Source organism: Mercenaria mercenaria, chromosome 19, assembly GCF_021730395.1.
Source record: "Mercenaria mercenaria strain notata chromosome 19, MADL_Memer_1, whole genome shotgun sequence".
NCBI lineage: Eukaryota > Metazoa > Mollusca > Bivalvia > Venerida > Veneridae > Mercenaria > Mercenaria mercenaria.
This window is the reverse complement of record NC_069379.1, coordinates 32,194,768-32,212,152: the sequence shown is the minus strand read 5'-3', so window position 1 is coordinate 32,212,152 and position 17,385 is coordinate 32,194,768. Positions and strand designations below refer to the sequence as shown.

Here is a 17,385-nt window from a genome sequence, read left to right as displayed (position 1 = left end):
TCAACGTGTTTTTTTTTAAACGTCCTTGTTATGTTATAGCCAGGGAGCCGAAAGTGCGAAAAGTGCCTAGAAACAGGATTTACCTGTCCGGTCACGCTATAGTCAGTTTCTATACATATTATGAAAGTGCAAAGTCTCGCGGATCAGAAAAATCGGGCCTGCACAACAAAAGCTCTTGCAAAACTTGAAAAAATTAAGTGGAGATAACTCTGTATATTTTCAGTTTTTTAAGATTCAAAACGCACTTTTACTAACAAAACATGACATCTCGTTTCTAATATCAGTACAAATATGTATATTTCAACATTGCTTTTCTACATCTACATCTTTCACCCAACCGTCGATTTCCGACTATCACTGGGCGGCGCTGTCAGAGAAACAGTTGTTAAAGAACTGATATGTTACAATGTTAAAAGAATAAAAGCTAAAAAAGACAGTATGCTACAGTTAAAATGGGACAGAGGCAACAGAATTACATACTGACCACCGCCAGCCTCTCTCTAAAGATACTGAGACTGGGGCTAGATTTAACATGAGTTGGTAGGGAGTTCCAGAGTCGGATGGTCCTAGGGAAGTAGGAGTTAGAAAAGTACTGAGTGTGAGACATGGGGATTAAGTAATTTAGGTTTCTAGTTGGAATAAGATGAGATTGGTCGACTGCAACTGTCTGGGTCCTTATTTTATAAAACATTACTAATGAATTGTGTAACCTTCTATATTGGAGTGTATTCCATTCTAAGGTTTTCAGCATTTGTGTAACACTACTGGTGTAACTGTAGTCATACATGACGTACCTAGCAGCTGACCTTTGGACATTTTCGACTTTGCTAGTGAGGGTTTTTTGCCAAGGATGCCAGACGCTTGAACAGTACTCAAGTTGAGGGCGGACATAGGTGTTATAGGCAGCAATTTTGATCTTTTTATTATCAGTTTTGACATTTCGTTGTATGAAGCGAAGAGTGGAAGTTGCTTTGGAAGTGATACTGTCAATGTGTTTGGACCAGTTTAGATCTTTGGAAATGGTTATGCCTAAGTATTTAGCTGCCTCACAAGTTTTTAACTCTATGTTGTGAAGTTTGTAGGGGTAGACTACAGGATTTTTCTTTCTAAAAATTCTAAGGACTTCACACTTGTCCGGGTTGAACTCCATGGACCATGTCTTCTCCCAGGTTTCTAAGCTAAACAGGTCTTGTTGCAGAGATATACTATCTGAAATGGAGTTGATGGTAAGGTATATTATGGTGTCATCTGCAAACATTCTTGCGTTACATTTGACGGAATCTGGTAAGTCATTGATATATACCAGGAAGAGACACGGCCCAAGAACAGACCCCTGGGGAACTCCAGACAGTACAGGAAGTTCACTGGAAAAATGACCATCAACAGCGACTTTCTGGGAGCGGTTGGACAGGAAAGATTTGACCCATTTGGTAATTTGTGGGTTGACACCAAGGCTTTGTAGTTTATAAATTAGTCTAATGTGATCGACCTTGTCAAACGCCTTGGAGAAGTCCATGACAATAACATCTGTTTGTTGACCCTGTTCAGTGTTATTGTAAAGTTCCTGAGTGAAATTAATGAGCTGAGTCTCACAACTGTGACCTGATCTAAAGCCGTGCTGGAACTGGCTAAGTAGCTTATGCTTGTCAAAATAGGTCATAAGATTGGAAACAACAATGTGTTCAAGGAGTTTGGAAGCAATGCAAGTTAGGGAAATTGGGCGATAGTTACTAGGTTTAGACTTGGGACCTTTTTTAAATACGGGGGCTACGGTGGCTTTTTTCCAATCACTGGGTACTAGGCCAGATTCGAGAGATAACCTGTATATATGGGCAAGTACAGGAGCAATTTCATGGTGGAGTTCTTTTAGGATGCGTGGGGATAATTCATCAGGTCCTGAGGCTTTATGTGGGGATAGGCCATAGAGCAGTTTTTCCACACCTTTTACGCAAAAGGCTTATGGTTGAAAAATATGCCAAATGTACTAATTTTATTACATTTTTATTATAAAATTTGACACCTAAGATACCAGAGAATAAAATAAAAATATTTAGCCTAAAATTTACAGTATGAAGAAGTAACCTTTAAAATGGTCTTATTTCTCAAGGTAATTTATTAATGACGCTGCGAAACAGCCCGTAAGAATAGAAAATAATTAAGATACTCTAGTTCAGGTTTGGCTCAGAAAAAAGCAAATCCGGGGTATTTTATGTACCCTACCCACTTTATTTAATGCAAAAAAAAAATGTATAATAAAATATTTGACCAACAACCAAGAAGATATATTCTTTTTATCATGTTTACAATATAATCTACATTTTTGACCATATAAAGCTGGACGAGGGTATTTAAAAGATTTTAGATAGAAAAAGTGGGTAGGAAAATCTATGAATTTTACAACCGATAATTAAAATAAACAACCCGTTATTAAATAAGAGCAACACTTATGGAAGTCGACGAAACCTTTACTTGCAAACTATTCATTTGGAAAGTGAATTTATTTAGATACTCCATAGTGGAATCTAGTTCAGGTTTGGCTATAAAAATACGCAAATCCGGGGTATTTTATGTACTTTATTTAATGGAACAAATGTATAGTAAAAGTATTTGACCAAACATCAATGAGATATATTCTTTTTATCACGTATACTATATTATCTATATTTTGATCATATAAAGCTGGATGAGGGATTTAAAAAAAAATTAGATAGAAAAAGGGATAGGAAAACCTATGTATTTTACAACCGATAATTAGAATTGACAACCCGTTATTAAATAAGAGCAACACTAGTGGAAGCCGAAGAAACCTTTACTTGCAAACTATTCATTTGGAAAGTAATTTACGTAGATACTCTGTAGTGCAATCTAGTTCAGGTTTGGCTTAATAATACGGAAATCCGGGGTATTTTGTGTACCCTACCCACTTTATATAAATTTAAAAACATCACAATAAAAATATTCGAAAAAAATGGAGATACATATATATATATACGTTTTATCACGTACATTGAAATGCATATTATTGACAATTTAAAGATGGATGTGTGGTATTTAGAAGATTTAAATAGAAAATATAGGTATGAAAATGATGTCTTTTACAACCGATAATTAGAATTAACAACCTGTTATTTACCATTTGATTCCTACGAGCAAAACTAATGAAAGGGATTAAACATTTACATCAGAATTCATTTTAATACTCTTTCGTGCAATCTAGTTTAGGGTTGGTGACAAAAAGCGCAAATCCGTGGTATTTTATGTACCCCACCCACTTTTTATGATGCAAAAAAATGTATAATAAAAATATTCGACCATCAGTCAAGAACATATATTCTTTTTGTCACGTATACAATATAATCTATATTTTAACCACTTAAAGATGAATTCGGGGTATTAAAGCGATTTTAGATTAAAAACAGTAGCCAATAGTTAGAATTATCAACCTGTTCATTATGATGTGATAAAATGCATGCAGCGCTACCGAAAAGTACTGAAACCTTTGCATTTAAACTTTATTTTTTACTATATCATTTATAACATTGACCTTGACCTATTTAACATCAAGTGTCTTCTACTGACTAAAAACATTACATTTTAAGAGAATCTACATACAAAACGTTCCTTATTTACTGAGTAGTAATCATATTAGACTTGAGCTAGGTAATTGTGACCTTCATCCTTAATCAATTGTCGCAAAACAAGACATGTATTGCCCATTTACTGACCACAGAAAATAATTCTTTTAAATTCAATGAATGTAGTTGATAAGGGTTTTTTTTACGTCATTGAGCGGAAACCTTTTTCAGTCTGTATGTAACTGTGAACCCTAAACAATAGGAGCCAGCTGCTGACCACAGGCAATCATCCTATGAAGATTGGCAAATGTAAGTCAAATCATTCTTATTCAACGGAAACCGTATTAATCGTCAAGGTTACTGTGACCTTGACCATAGACGTACTAAGTTAATAAAGGTCATTATCTACTGACCACAAGCATTCCTCTTTTGAAGTTTGACAATCGTAGGCCAAAGTGATGTTCAGTTAGCAGAAACATTGTTTTCGGAATAAATTCTAGATTTTCACGGTCAACGAGGCCGTGTTGTTCATGTCACTAAAGAGGAACATGCAACATGCAGATTATTTGTTGCATTATTGAATAGTCGGAAAACATTTCGTACAGAAGTACAGATGACTTAGAGCTTATGTATTTGGTCTTAACGAAAGGAGACCTTATTTGTCTTCCATAAACAGAAAATTCTTTTAGACTTCATGCTTTACGAGCAGCATATCAGATATCCGTTTACAAGTCAGCATATGTATCGAGTTTCACATTACCCAACCAAATACAACTTAGACGTCATCTATGCAGTACGTGGCCAGTTAATTTGTCTTAACAATGATGATTACTTTCAAAGCCAGACTTTATTCTGCAAAGACACGAAAGGAAAGTGCTTAAGAAATTGTATCTGCGACAAATCTAATATAAAATACACTGTATCCTGCTTGTGCAATGCAATGCCTGAAAAGTGTCGCAGAATAAAACACAGTCTGTTTGACACAGAATTAGATGAATTTGATTACTACTAGTGTATAAGTTGCGAAAAAGACATATTGAACTGTTGCAATCCAAAATCACATATTTAAAGTTAAAATAGTATAACGTATTACCATTTACACTGGCGGTGCAAGTAATATTTATACAGTACGAGATAAAATCATTTTTGTGATGCAGCCGTAAAGTTTAAATTGATACAAGTATTTCTATATACAGATCGGAAAAAATAGTTACGCTTAATATTATAAAGTATTGTGTTAATGTTAACACCAAAGCAAGCTTTTATACTTTGTTGATTTGTGAAAACTGTATGGATCGATCAATCAAATTTTATACATAGTTTTAGATGGGTGGGGTATCATACCCCTACATTTTTTTCGATTTTGACAAAATTGCACAAAAGAGTGATTAATTAATTTACTTTCAAATGAATAGTTTTCAAGTAAAGATTTCGTCGCCTTTTATTATTGTTACTTGTATTTATCAAATGGTAAATAACGGTTTGTTTGTTCTAATTATCGGTTGTAAAATACATAGGTTTTCCTGTCCCATTTTTTTATTTATAATTTTTTAAATATTTAAATCCATATTTAAACTGTCATAAACATGGATTATATTGTATATGTGATAAAAAGAATATATCTCATGATTTTTGGTCCAATATTTTTATATTACAATTTTTGCATTATATAAAGTGGGAGGGATACATAAAATACCCCGGATTTGTGAATGTCTTTGCCATGCCTGAAGTAGATTGCACGAAACAATATTTAAATACATTGCTTTCCAACTGAATAGTTTGTAGGTAAAGGTTTCATCGCTCTAGTGTGGCTCTTATTTAATAACGAGTTGTTAATTCTAATTATCAGTTGTAAAATACTTAGGTTTACCTTCCCTTTTTTTCTATTCAAAATCTTTGAAATACCCCTCATCCAGCTTTATATGGTCAAAAATATAGATTATATTGTAAACGTGATAAAAAGAATATCTCCTTGGTTGTTGGTCGAATATTTTTTGTTAAAAATTTTTTGCATTATATAAAGTGGATGGGGTACATAAACACCCAGGATTAGCGTATTTCTTAGTCAAAACTGAACTAGATTGAACGAAAGAGTATCTAAATAAATTACTTTCCAAATGAATAGTTTGCAAGTTAAGGTCCATCGCCTTTCATTAGTGTTGCTCTTATTTAATAACGGGTTGTTAATTCTAATTATCAGTTGTAAAATACATAGATTTTCATACCCGCTTTTTCTGTTTAAAATATTTTAAATACCCCTCATCCAAATTTATATGGTCAAAAATATAGATTATATTGTAAACATGATAAAAGGATTATATCTTCTCGGTTGTTGAGCGAATATTTTTATTATACATTTTTTGCATTATATAAAGTGGGTGGGGTACATAAAATACCCCGGATTAGCGTATTTCTTAGCCAAACATTAACTGGAGTTTCTATATGTTTTTCTATTCTTACGGACTGTTTTGCAGCGTTATTAATAAATTATTTGAGAAATAAGATCATTTTAAATTAAAGGTTACTTCTTCATAATGTAATTTTTAGGTTAAATATTTTTATTTTATTCTCTGGTATTATAGGTGGCAAATTTTATAATAAAATGAACCTAAAATGAGAACATTTTGCGTATTTTCCAATTATAAGCCTTATGCGTAAAAGCAGTGATGAAATATACATATTTGAACTGATTTTAGAAACATGATGCCATGTTTTGTTAGTAAAAAACAATTTGCCTCTTAAAAAACTGCAAATATACAGAGCTATCTCCCCTTGATATTCTCAAATTTTGCAAGGGCTTTTGTTTTGAAGGCCAGATTTTGTCTGATCCGCGAGACATTGTACTTTTATAATATGTATAGAAACTGATTATACCATGTCAGGACACGTAAGTTCATTTTTTTCATGCCTTGGGTCCCCGGCTATTAAACAAATAAAATTTACTTTTTGAATGAAATGGACTCCCCGAAACTGAATTTATCTTCGTAAGAACGGCAAAGTTTAAACCAAATAGGGATGGGCTAAAAAGTTATTTTTAGACGCAATCTGCGAATCTCTTAAATAATTGTTCATCGTGTGGAGATCAGCTTTTGCTAATCATGAGATTAAGGATGCATGTTTTTTTGCTCATTGCGCCTTCTTTACCTTACCTTAATTACTTGCAAACCCGTAAAAAGGTAAAAAGTATAAACAAAGACCTGATTTCACACAAAATAACCGTGAAATATAGAGATAAGATGTCGTGCGCTCGAGCTATGATGTCAACGCACGAGATAAGATGTCGTGCCTTCGAACTAAGGTACCGAGTGAACGAAATAAGATGTCGAGCGCTTCAGACAAGATGCCGTGCGCTCGAGATAAGATATCGTAAATTCAAGATAAGATGTACAGTTATCGACATGAAATGTCGTGCGGTTCAGATAAGATCTTGAAAGCTCGAGAAAAAAACATGTGATTTTCATGTGCTAAGATGTTATTTGTTAGAGGTAAGATTTCGTGCGAACGTGATAAGAGGTCATGCGCCCTATATTAAATACTATGTGCATGCGATAAGATGGCGAACTTTCGAGATAAGATGTCATGCGCACGAGATAAGATGCGTGCGGTCGATATAAAATGTCATGCGTTCGACATAAGATGTTTTGCGCTCAAGATAAGATGTCGTACGCACGAGATGATTTAATCTGAATAAAAATAAACGCATATCCTATACATACCACTGTACAGACCAGTTTTTATAAACAATGCAATATCCATCATGTTTTAAGGTACCTCTGGTCCTTTGTACAAACAGACGTAGAACAGAGCCTAAATTCTCTTATATATTTTTTTTCAGTTAGTTCATCGTTAAATTAGAAATGATATAAAGCAGAAGCTAGTTTAATTGAGCTAAACATTTAGAGTGGATATTTCCACTGAATAATGCCATTGGGGCGATTTCCTAAATAAATTATTGGACTACGCGTACAACTGGTTCGAAGTGTTTAGATATATCAAAACACGGATCTGATAAATATTATTTCGATTCTAATATGTCATTTATCTTATCAAGTAGATTGGAATAGGCAAGCACTTGTTTGGGCGTATGTATACAGCCCAAATATAATTAGTCGACGTTACATCAACGTGTTACCGTGTTTTAACAGTATTGAAATGGGGTGGGGGGGGGGGGGGGGGGGGGTAACACATCTCGCAGAATAATTTAGGTTTACGCAAACGTTTAGAGATTTATTCTACGCACATAATATTGTAGTAATATTTTTCAGTTATACCATTTCGATTCTGAACCGTATATGAAATATGAAATAATACAACAAATGTGATAGCATTCTTTCTCGGCGCATGCATAGCGACAAATTATATGTCAACGTGGTGTCAATATTGTCGTTTTAATGAAATTCATTTTGGATTTTATATAAGAATAATTATTATTTGATGTTTCAGATTTTACAAATAATGAAATTTTGAAGAAATTATTCATTGTACAGATACCAACATAATGTCTGCGTACAGATATAATAATTTTAATAATTACCTTTTTCTACTCATACCCAACAACATTTTATATGCAATATGTTATTGTAGAAAGTGTGCTTCAAATAAAGTACAACCGTGTTTTGACACTAACAATTTAATATTATATGGAACGTTAACTTGCCGTCCCTAAGTATTGCATGTTACTCCTTTTTGCTACAAATGAACATATCTTGATATTTCTCGAATTTACTATTAGATACATAATGTTTGTATGTATAGCGCCGTAATTCATTTATGTATTTGTAGGAAATTTGTGTAATTCTGAGTTATTAACTTTGTATGTGGATATATGCACGAGTTCTACAGCGATAATATTGCGCGACTATTATCCGCGAAAGAAAGAGTGCATATATCCTCATACAAAGTTAATAACCTTTTTGTTGCATACCCACTATCAAAATGATTAATGTATGTCTTAATCATCGTTCTATTACAAAAGACAGAAAAAATAAAAATACAAAAACGTCAGCTTGTTGTCACAACGTGCGCGTTGCCGCCAAGGACGTCACGCTATTCTTTCCATTACAACATTAAGAAAACATTCCACGTCCGATTTGAAAGCGTTCATTTTCAGGTATGGAAAAATATTGCAAGATCGCCGTCCAATGAAACTTAATTTAAAACAATTTTAGGAATGTAATAAAACTGCTATGTCATTCGTAAGAATATGCCAGAGCATTCGTATCTTCGGTAATGTTTTGGCACTATAGAATTAAAATATATTTTGGTATTCATGCTTATTAAAAATCTGCCGAATAACGTACACATTTTATGAGGAAAGGACTCAATGTTTAATACGTGTTATAAAAGCTTACATATCGTAGCTCCAAACAAATCTATTTTGCATCGATTTTGCTATTGCTGATGATCTTCCTCTCAGCACCTAAAAATAATAAACAAAGAAACCAAAATCAGCTTTTATCAAGTTTTGAATCGAAACCGTAATCACGTAGCAGACCTTTGACATGATTGTTCAAATAAGAAAATGATTTAATTAAAAATGAATTGTCATGCATCTTTTGTTAAGAATTTGGAACGTTTCCATTTTTTCAAACATTACTGCTGTCTAAATAGACCATGATTCAACGCCGAATTACGCGTGTAATTAAGCAAACAATTCAAAGGCGTTCATCAGCGTGTGAACGTCACTGTTACCGCAGTTAGACTGCTGAAATTAATCACTGCTTATATAACGTTACATGGATGTCGGTCTCGCAATTTTCTCAAACGTGAATGTCTTAAGTAATGGCTTTTTTTGTATCCTTAATATCAAGTATAATTTGTCGAGACGATAAGCAGTGATATATGTTACTGGCGATTTTCAGAAAATATTTAAACTGGCCATATATAATATAGAAAGAAACTTGCACTAAACCATGTTGCTTAATGAACACATTTACAATTATAACAGAAACGCACTTTTCCAATTATTGAAAGCCACAGAAGAGTCTACCCTTAGTAGACACTGATATTCTGCGCTACCAAGGGCGCCTCTTCTTAAATTGTAGCGACGCCCGGTCAGCCTTTTTTCAGTAAAGTAAAGAGAAGAAAATCGCAGAGACTTAGGTCGGGGTAATATGGATGGCGTGACAATTGCTTGACCTGCTAGCCCTGTAAAATCTGTAAAATCTAATATACAGTATTATTCAGTTTGTGGGTGAACGTCATGTTTTCTAACCGATTTTAGAAAGTTGTTCCTATAGAAATTTCCAATGCATTTGGAATTTAAGAAATTTAACTGGATATTCATGCCCTTTCTAAACCATTGCAATTATATAAATAAAAACTGTTTCTACCAAAACGCTTGTAAATCAGCTATAAGAAATTGAAATAATGAGTTGAAATTGTCAGTGGACATAGCTTTTGAAACCCCATTGAAGTCAATTTAATAGTTTCCATGGATTTGTCTAAAACAATCCTGAATACCCCCTCGTAAAATTTACCTTAAACTGATGTGTTCCTTGGTTGTAACCATGGCGACCAAAGGAACAAGTGTTTTGAGAATTTGTTTTCAGTATTCATTTAGTTATAACAATTTATCAAATCTTTACTGAAGTCTAGATGTGAGATGTATATCAAAACAACCTTTTTAGTTTCAGATACAGTTCATGAATATTTGACAGATGTTCCGTATTGTTAAAAGATATACATCGTATTGATTAAACCATCTTTTTATTAAATTTATTTTATGAGACTGATGAGTAATTACTGCAAATGCGAAATTAATTTTATCATAAAGAAACATCAATACCTTGTTATGAATGTATATTATTATCAGCCCGTGTTTTAAACGTAATCTTCTTTTCAATTTAGCGCTTTCTTGGCGGCCAACCAGGTACTGTAACAGCTGTACGTACAGATGGAACTGTCGACGTGAAGTGGGATGATTCAGGATGTACACTGTCTGGTTTCAGAGTAGGAACGGGATGGAAAGGAATCAGACTCATCTAAAAGAAGTTGAACTCTGTCTTATTCATGTATATAATTTGATGGAAATATTTTTAGACAATATTTAGTTATGAATCATTTTTACATTAATTGCAAATTAAAACCTATGTAAGTAATTTACATGTGGGAGAATTTCACATTCAATTGAAATTAAAACTGGTGGTTAGTATGGACTAACTAGAATGTTGCAATAGCTGTTGAACTGAATAGTTTTTCTTCGTTACAGACTAAATCAAATTTATGACTAGATTATATTGGGTCTTTGTCAGGATAGGTATTTTTAGCTCACCTGAGCACAAAGTGCTCGGGGTGAGCTATTGTGATCGCTCACCGTCCGGCGTCCGTCCTTCCGTCCGTCCGTCCACACTTTCCTTTAAACAACATCTCCTCATCAACCACGAAGACAATTTCATCCAAACTTTACAGGAATGTTCCTTGGGTGAAGCTCTACAAAAATTATTCAAAGAATTGAATTCCATGCAGAACTCTGGTTGCCATGGCAACTGAAACGAAAATATTTAAAAATCTTCTTCTCAAAAACAAGAAAACCTAGAGCTCAGATATTTGGTGTGAAGCATTGCCTAGTAAACTTCTACCAAGTTTGTTCAAATCATGACCCCGGGGTCAAAATTGACCCCGCCCCAGGGGTCACTTGATTTTACATAGGAAAATCTTAAAAAATCTTCTTCTCAAAAACCAGAAGCCCTAGAGCTTAGATATTACACATGTAGCATTGCCTAGTGGACCACTACTAAAGATGTTCAAATCATGACCCTGAGGTCAAAATTGACCCCGCCCCAGGGTCACTTGATTTTACATAGGAAAATTTTCAAAAATATTCTTAAAATAAATCAGAAGGCCTAGAGCTTAGATATTTCACACGTAGCATTGCCTAGTAGATCTTTACAAAATTTGTCCAAATCATGACCCCCGGGGTCAAAATTGACCCCACCCCATGGGTCAATTGATTTTACATAGGAAAATCTTGAAAAATATTCTTCTCAAAAACCAGAAGGCCTAGAGCTTAGATGTTTCAGATGTAGCATTGCCTGGTGGACTTCTACTAAAGTTGTTCAAATCATGACCCCCGGGGTCAAATTGACCCCGCCCCATGGGTCACTTGATTTTACATAGGAAATTTTCAAAAATTTCTAAAAAATAAACCAGAAAGCATACAGCTTAGATTTTTCACATGTGGCATTGCCTGGTGGACCTCTACAAAATTTGTTCAAATCATGACCCTGGAGTTAAAATTGACCCCGCCCCAGGGGTCAGTTGATTTTACATAGGAAAATCTTCAAAAAAATTTCTGAAAATAAACCAGAGGGCCTATATCTTAGATATTTGACATGTGGCATTACCTAGTAGACTTCTACAACATTTGTTCAAATCATGAACCCCGGGGTCAAATTGACCCCGCCCCATGGGGTTATTTGATTGTACATAGACAAATCTTTAAAATTTCTAAAAATAAACCAGAAGGCCTAGAGCTTAGATATTTCACATGTAGCATTGCCTAACAGACCTCTACAAAATTTGTTCAAGTCATGTCCCCCGGGGTCAAATTTGACCCTGCCCCAGGGGTCACTTGATTGTACATAGGAAAATTTTCAAAAATTTTCTAAAAAATAAACCAGAAGGCCTACAGCTTAGATTTTTCACATGTAGCATTGCCTAGTAGATCTCTACAAAATTTGTTCAAATCATGACCCTGGAGTTAAAATTGACCCCGCCCCAGGGGTCACTTGATTTTACATAGGAAAATCTTCAAAAAATTTCTGAAAATAAACCAGAGGGCCTATATCTTAGATATTTGACATGTGGCATTACCTAGTAGACTTCTACAACATTTGTTCAAATCATGAACCCCGGGGTCAAATTGACCCCGCCCCATGGGGTTATTTGATTGTACATAGACAAATCTTTAAAATTTCTAAAAATAAACCAGAAGGCTTAGAGCTTAGATATTTCACACGTAGCATTGCCTAATAGACCTCTACAAAATTTGTTCAAGTCATGTCCCCCGGGGTCAAATTTGACCCTGCCCCAGCGGTCACTTGATTTTACATAGGAAAATTTTCAACATTTTTCTAAAAAATAAACCAGAAGGCCTACAGCTTAGGTATTTCACATGTAGCATTGTCTAGTAGACCTCTACAAAAGTTATGCAAATCATGACCCTGGGGTCAAAATTGACCCCGCCCCAGGGGTCACTTGATTTTACATAGGAAAATCTTCAAAAAAATTCTGAAAATAAACCAGAAGGCCTATATCTTAGATATTTGACATGTAGCATTGCCTAGTAGACTTCTACAAAATTTGTTCAAATCATGAACCCCGGGGTCAAATTGACCCCGCCCCATGGGGTTATTTGATTGTACATAGAAAAATCTTCAAAATTTCTAAAAATAAACCAGAAGGCCTAGAGCTTTGATATTTGACATGCGGCATTGCCTAATAGACCTCTACAAAATTTATTCAAATCATGACCTCCGGGGTCAAATTGACCCAGCCCCATGGGGTTATTTCATTGTACATAGAACAATCTTCAAAATTTCTAAAAAAAACCCAGAAGGCCTAGAGCTTAGATATTTCACATGTATCATTGCCTAATAGCCCCCTACAAAATTTGTTCAAGTCATGTCCCCCGGGGTCAAATTTGACCCTGCCCCAGGGGTCACTTGATTTTACATAGGAAAATCTTCAAAAAATTTCTAAAAATAAACCAGAAGTCCTAGAACTTAGATATTTCACATGTAGAATTGCCTAGTCTACAAACTTTATTCAAATCATGACCCCGGGGTCAAAATTGACCCCGCCCCAGGGGTCACCATATTTTATATAGGAAAATCTTCAAATAATTTCTTAAAATAAACCAGAAGGCCTAGATCTTAGATATTTGAAATGTGGCATTGCCTAGTAGACATCTACAAAATTTGTTCAAATCATGACCCCCGGGGTAAAATTGGCCCCGCCCCAGGGGTTACTTGATTGTACATCGGAAAATATCTTCCAAAATATTCTAAAAATCATCAGTTTGACATTTGAAACATGTAGCTCATATTACTCTGGTGAGCGATCCAGGGTCATCATGACCCTCTTGTTTTTAAATTCAGTTAACAGTAAACTGTAAAGAATGTAAAGTATTTGAAGAATAAGCGAATTTTCTTCACAATGTTGATATGCTTACATTTTTGTCCATTTCTAAACATGTCTTTATATTTTATGTTTTGATGAATCATTGTGTGTAAGTGTTATATGTTTTGGTCACAATTTCACAAAGATAATTTGTCGATGGTCATATGCAATGTACATGCCGATGTGTCTGATATAAGTGAACTTGAAAAAGAAAAGTTCGGTTTCTTGATTTGAATAGTCTTTGTTCAGCTCCTGCCTGTTGTTCACAGGAGATAGCTCCTGATCCTATTCAAATTCTGTGTATATATGTCCCTTTTCTTCCCAACACAATCAGAGCCAAGGAAGATCGGTCAGCATATAAAAAAGAAATTATTTAGCGGATATGCGTTATCATTATAATATACAGGATTAATGTAAATATGTACTGTAAATATTCGGAAGTATATAAATGGAAAGAAAGAATGAACACCGACAACGAAAGAGCCTTTATTGGACTGGGGATTCTGAGTCGTTATCAAATGCATTTCAAGTAAGTAAATTATGGTCTGACAAAAACCCCGAAGAAATATTTCCACGCGATTTTTGTGGAATCTTATGTAATAACAAGCTTGTGTATATAGTATCTGGCTGTGATAAGATGAAGTATAAACGAAATGAATTCCTTTGTAATATAGGCTTTAGTTTTGGTGATAATGTATTGCATGAATTATTCAATGTCAATAATGACACAAAGTTTTAGAAGCTCATTTGTAGACGCTTGTTATCAGTTACTTGTTAAAACGTTCTTAGCATTTTTATGATGTTGTTTCACGTGTGCATTTTGCTGTAAAGATGCTTGATTTATAAAATAATTTGACAAGTATATGGCCAAATGCGTGATTGCATCATGCGAAATGTATTGTGTAGTGAATCATGACCATGTTTGGTATAAGTTTTTTTCATTTTTGTGTTCTCTATATACGTATATAAACAAGATAGTTTTGATATAAAACGAAAACCATAATACTTTATTTACAACTCATATTGTTTGTGTATATTTGTTTGCTACATTGTTATATTTATTCTCATCTGTAATTTATGTTGTGGTTGAAATAAAGTCTTCTCCGTTATCCATTAGATCAAACTTACGTAATAATAAGCTTGAGTTAGTCTCGTGGCAAGATAGGTAAATGTATCAATTTGTTTCCTTCATGCCAATATAAATTATAATAAAACCGTTCAAACGGAAATGCGTTGTCTCTGTCTTTATATATTTCAATGACAATATCAAAATGTCCCATATTTGTGAAAGATACTTTGAAGCAAATCTATTCTAATTGAACCATATTTGTTAAGGATACTATCAAAGAAGCATATCATTCAGATATCCTTTATTTGTAAACAAAACTATTTAAAGGACGTCTCAGTATCGAATAGTTAATAAAGATACTGTAGGAGGCCTCTTATTTTAATATCCCGAATTTGTTAAAGCTTTAATAGAGACCACCTACCCTAAAATCACGTATTTGTTAAATATATTGTAAGAAAACTTCTCTTTTTTTAGTTTTCCATATTCGTTAAAGATACTAAAAAGGACACCACTTGTTTTAATATCCTATATGTGTTAAAGGTACTATAAAGAAGATAATTTATTTTAATCTCCAATATTTGTTTAAGACAGTTTTTTATATCTTATATTTTTTGAAGACATACGGAGACCACTTATTTTAATGTTCCATTTATGCTTGAGATACTATAAAAGAGACCTACTATTTCAAGAAACATTTAAAGGAATTTGTTTAAAAAAGAAATTTGCAGGTCCATAGTTTGTGCTCTATGGCCGAATTATATTCAACACATGCTTGCTTAGCTTAAGTCAAACTTTATTTTAAAAAATCTCAGTGAATTTCTGATGACATGTAATTTAACACTTATTGTATGTATGTTGTAAATATTAGCGAATGTTTTCTTACCTCAGATAAACAGTTTCATAGTCCTAGCGGCTTTCACGAAAGATCTAAGCATTTAAATGGTTAAACTAGTGTTCACATTTTAGTGTCACGATTTCCAAAGCTACTTCATGTCAGTATATCGCCGTACCTGTATATCTGGTGTAAATGTCTCAATAGGCCGCCATTTTGTTTAATTTTCATACGACCCGATTCTATGTATTTATACATTGATTTCTATATCGTTATGAATGCAATTTACCAGTCAAACATGACCCGTTTATTTGATGGACCTCATTTTTTAAAATGTTCCCCGGATTTGTATGCACACATAAGCAATTGGTAAATCATATTGTTTAATGGCTTGCGCCCTAACTTCTGTTTTTGGTTTTGTTTCGGGAGATGGCTAGAAATTTCCGATATTGATCGCCAATTTTTCCAAAAAAGGCAACAAACAAGAAGAAAGTCAGGCATGGATTTATGAAACAAAAGAGTACTCTTTTCTGATAAAAGTCTGATTCAATTTTAAATATTAACATGCGACATTGCCAAACTGTCCTTCAGTATTTTTTTTGGTATTCAATTTTAGGTAGTACATTTTACACGTGAATAAACAGATAAAAATGTTTTTATAATACAAAATGCACTGGTCAAGAACGAACAACCAACTTTACGCTCACACGCTCCACTATACATGTATTCTACTTTCAAACTGCTGTTCAATCAACCGGAGGTGTTACATTCTTTATAAATATGATTATTTAAACTGTATTTATCAGATTTGTTTGTATTACAAGAGGTAAAGCTTGTCACTGTGATTTTGTACAGTTCGTTTTATTAGATGGACTATGAAATATTTCGTAAATATTCATGCTCATTGATTTTACGCTATTTTAGTGATTGTCAATAGCCAATAGCACTTTGTTAATGATACAGTAAAGATAAAACTGTACAACAATTAAAAAGAACAATGTTTTTAAATACAAATGTTGATATCGCTGGTTTTGCTTTTATAATTATCTGAATACAGTTTACGCCGATTTTGGTCACTCTCTACTAGTTGCGTTTCAAAGTGTAAGAAAAATTATTTTTGTCGTTTCAAAACAGCTGTGGTAATTAAATGAAATTGAAAATAACGCTTCTTCGTTTCAAATAAATGTGCGTATGTGAGCTTTCAAGTATGCCTTAATAATTTGAAACAAGAACAACGACCCTTACAGCAGAAGTGCTAAAGTACGCTCCGGCTAACCGGGCATATATTGATCGATATCACAAATTACAAAGGATAGAGACCTGGTTTGATCAAGTAGATAATTGTTGTGACTAATTTTAGCTTAATGTGTAATGTATGTTAGGTAAGAATGTAGAAAAAGTAGAAACCAGCAAGTCACCCAACACATGAAGAACGAAAATTTTGCAGGTTCTTTTGATTGAGCCAGCTCATAGACGGTAGTAGAAATTTAAGCTAACATCCACCCCCTCTAGCTCCGGGTTGAGCAGAACGCAACATTTACACATGTAATAAAGTATCAATTAATTTCTAAAACTGGACAATAATACAATCCTCATCTCTCAAAAATGTTATCTTTTCAAGATTTTATATGAAAGTTTACTTCGTACTTGAATTGTAATTATGGACTACTTGATATCGTTTATTACACAGTCATGCAAACTTGTCGTCATGATTATTAAAGTGGCCATTCCTTTCAACATACCCCGAAAAATCTATTTTAGAAACTAGCAGGCGTTTACATATTGTA

At 33.8% G+C, this 17,385-nt stretch overlaps 2 protein-coding genes across 2 annotated transcripts in view; both read left to right on the top strand.

Moving 5' to 3' along the window:
* The window catches only part of LOC123541799 (uncharacterized), a 326,932-nt gene that overhangs the window by 177,522 nt on the left and 132,025 nt on the right, over positions 1–17,385 (top strand). The window lies entirely within an intron of this gene.
* Positions 1–17,385, top strand: part of LOC123542253 (complement C1q-like protein 4) — a 323,111-nt gene that overhangs the window by 255,862 nt on the left and 49,864 nt on the right. The window lies entirely within an intron of this gene.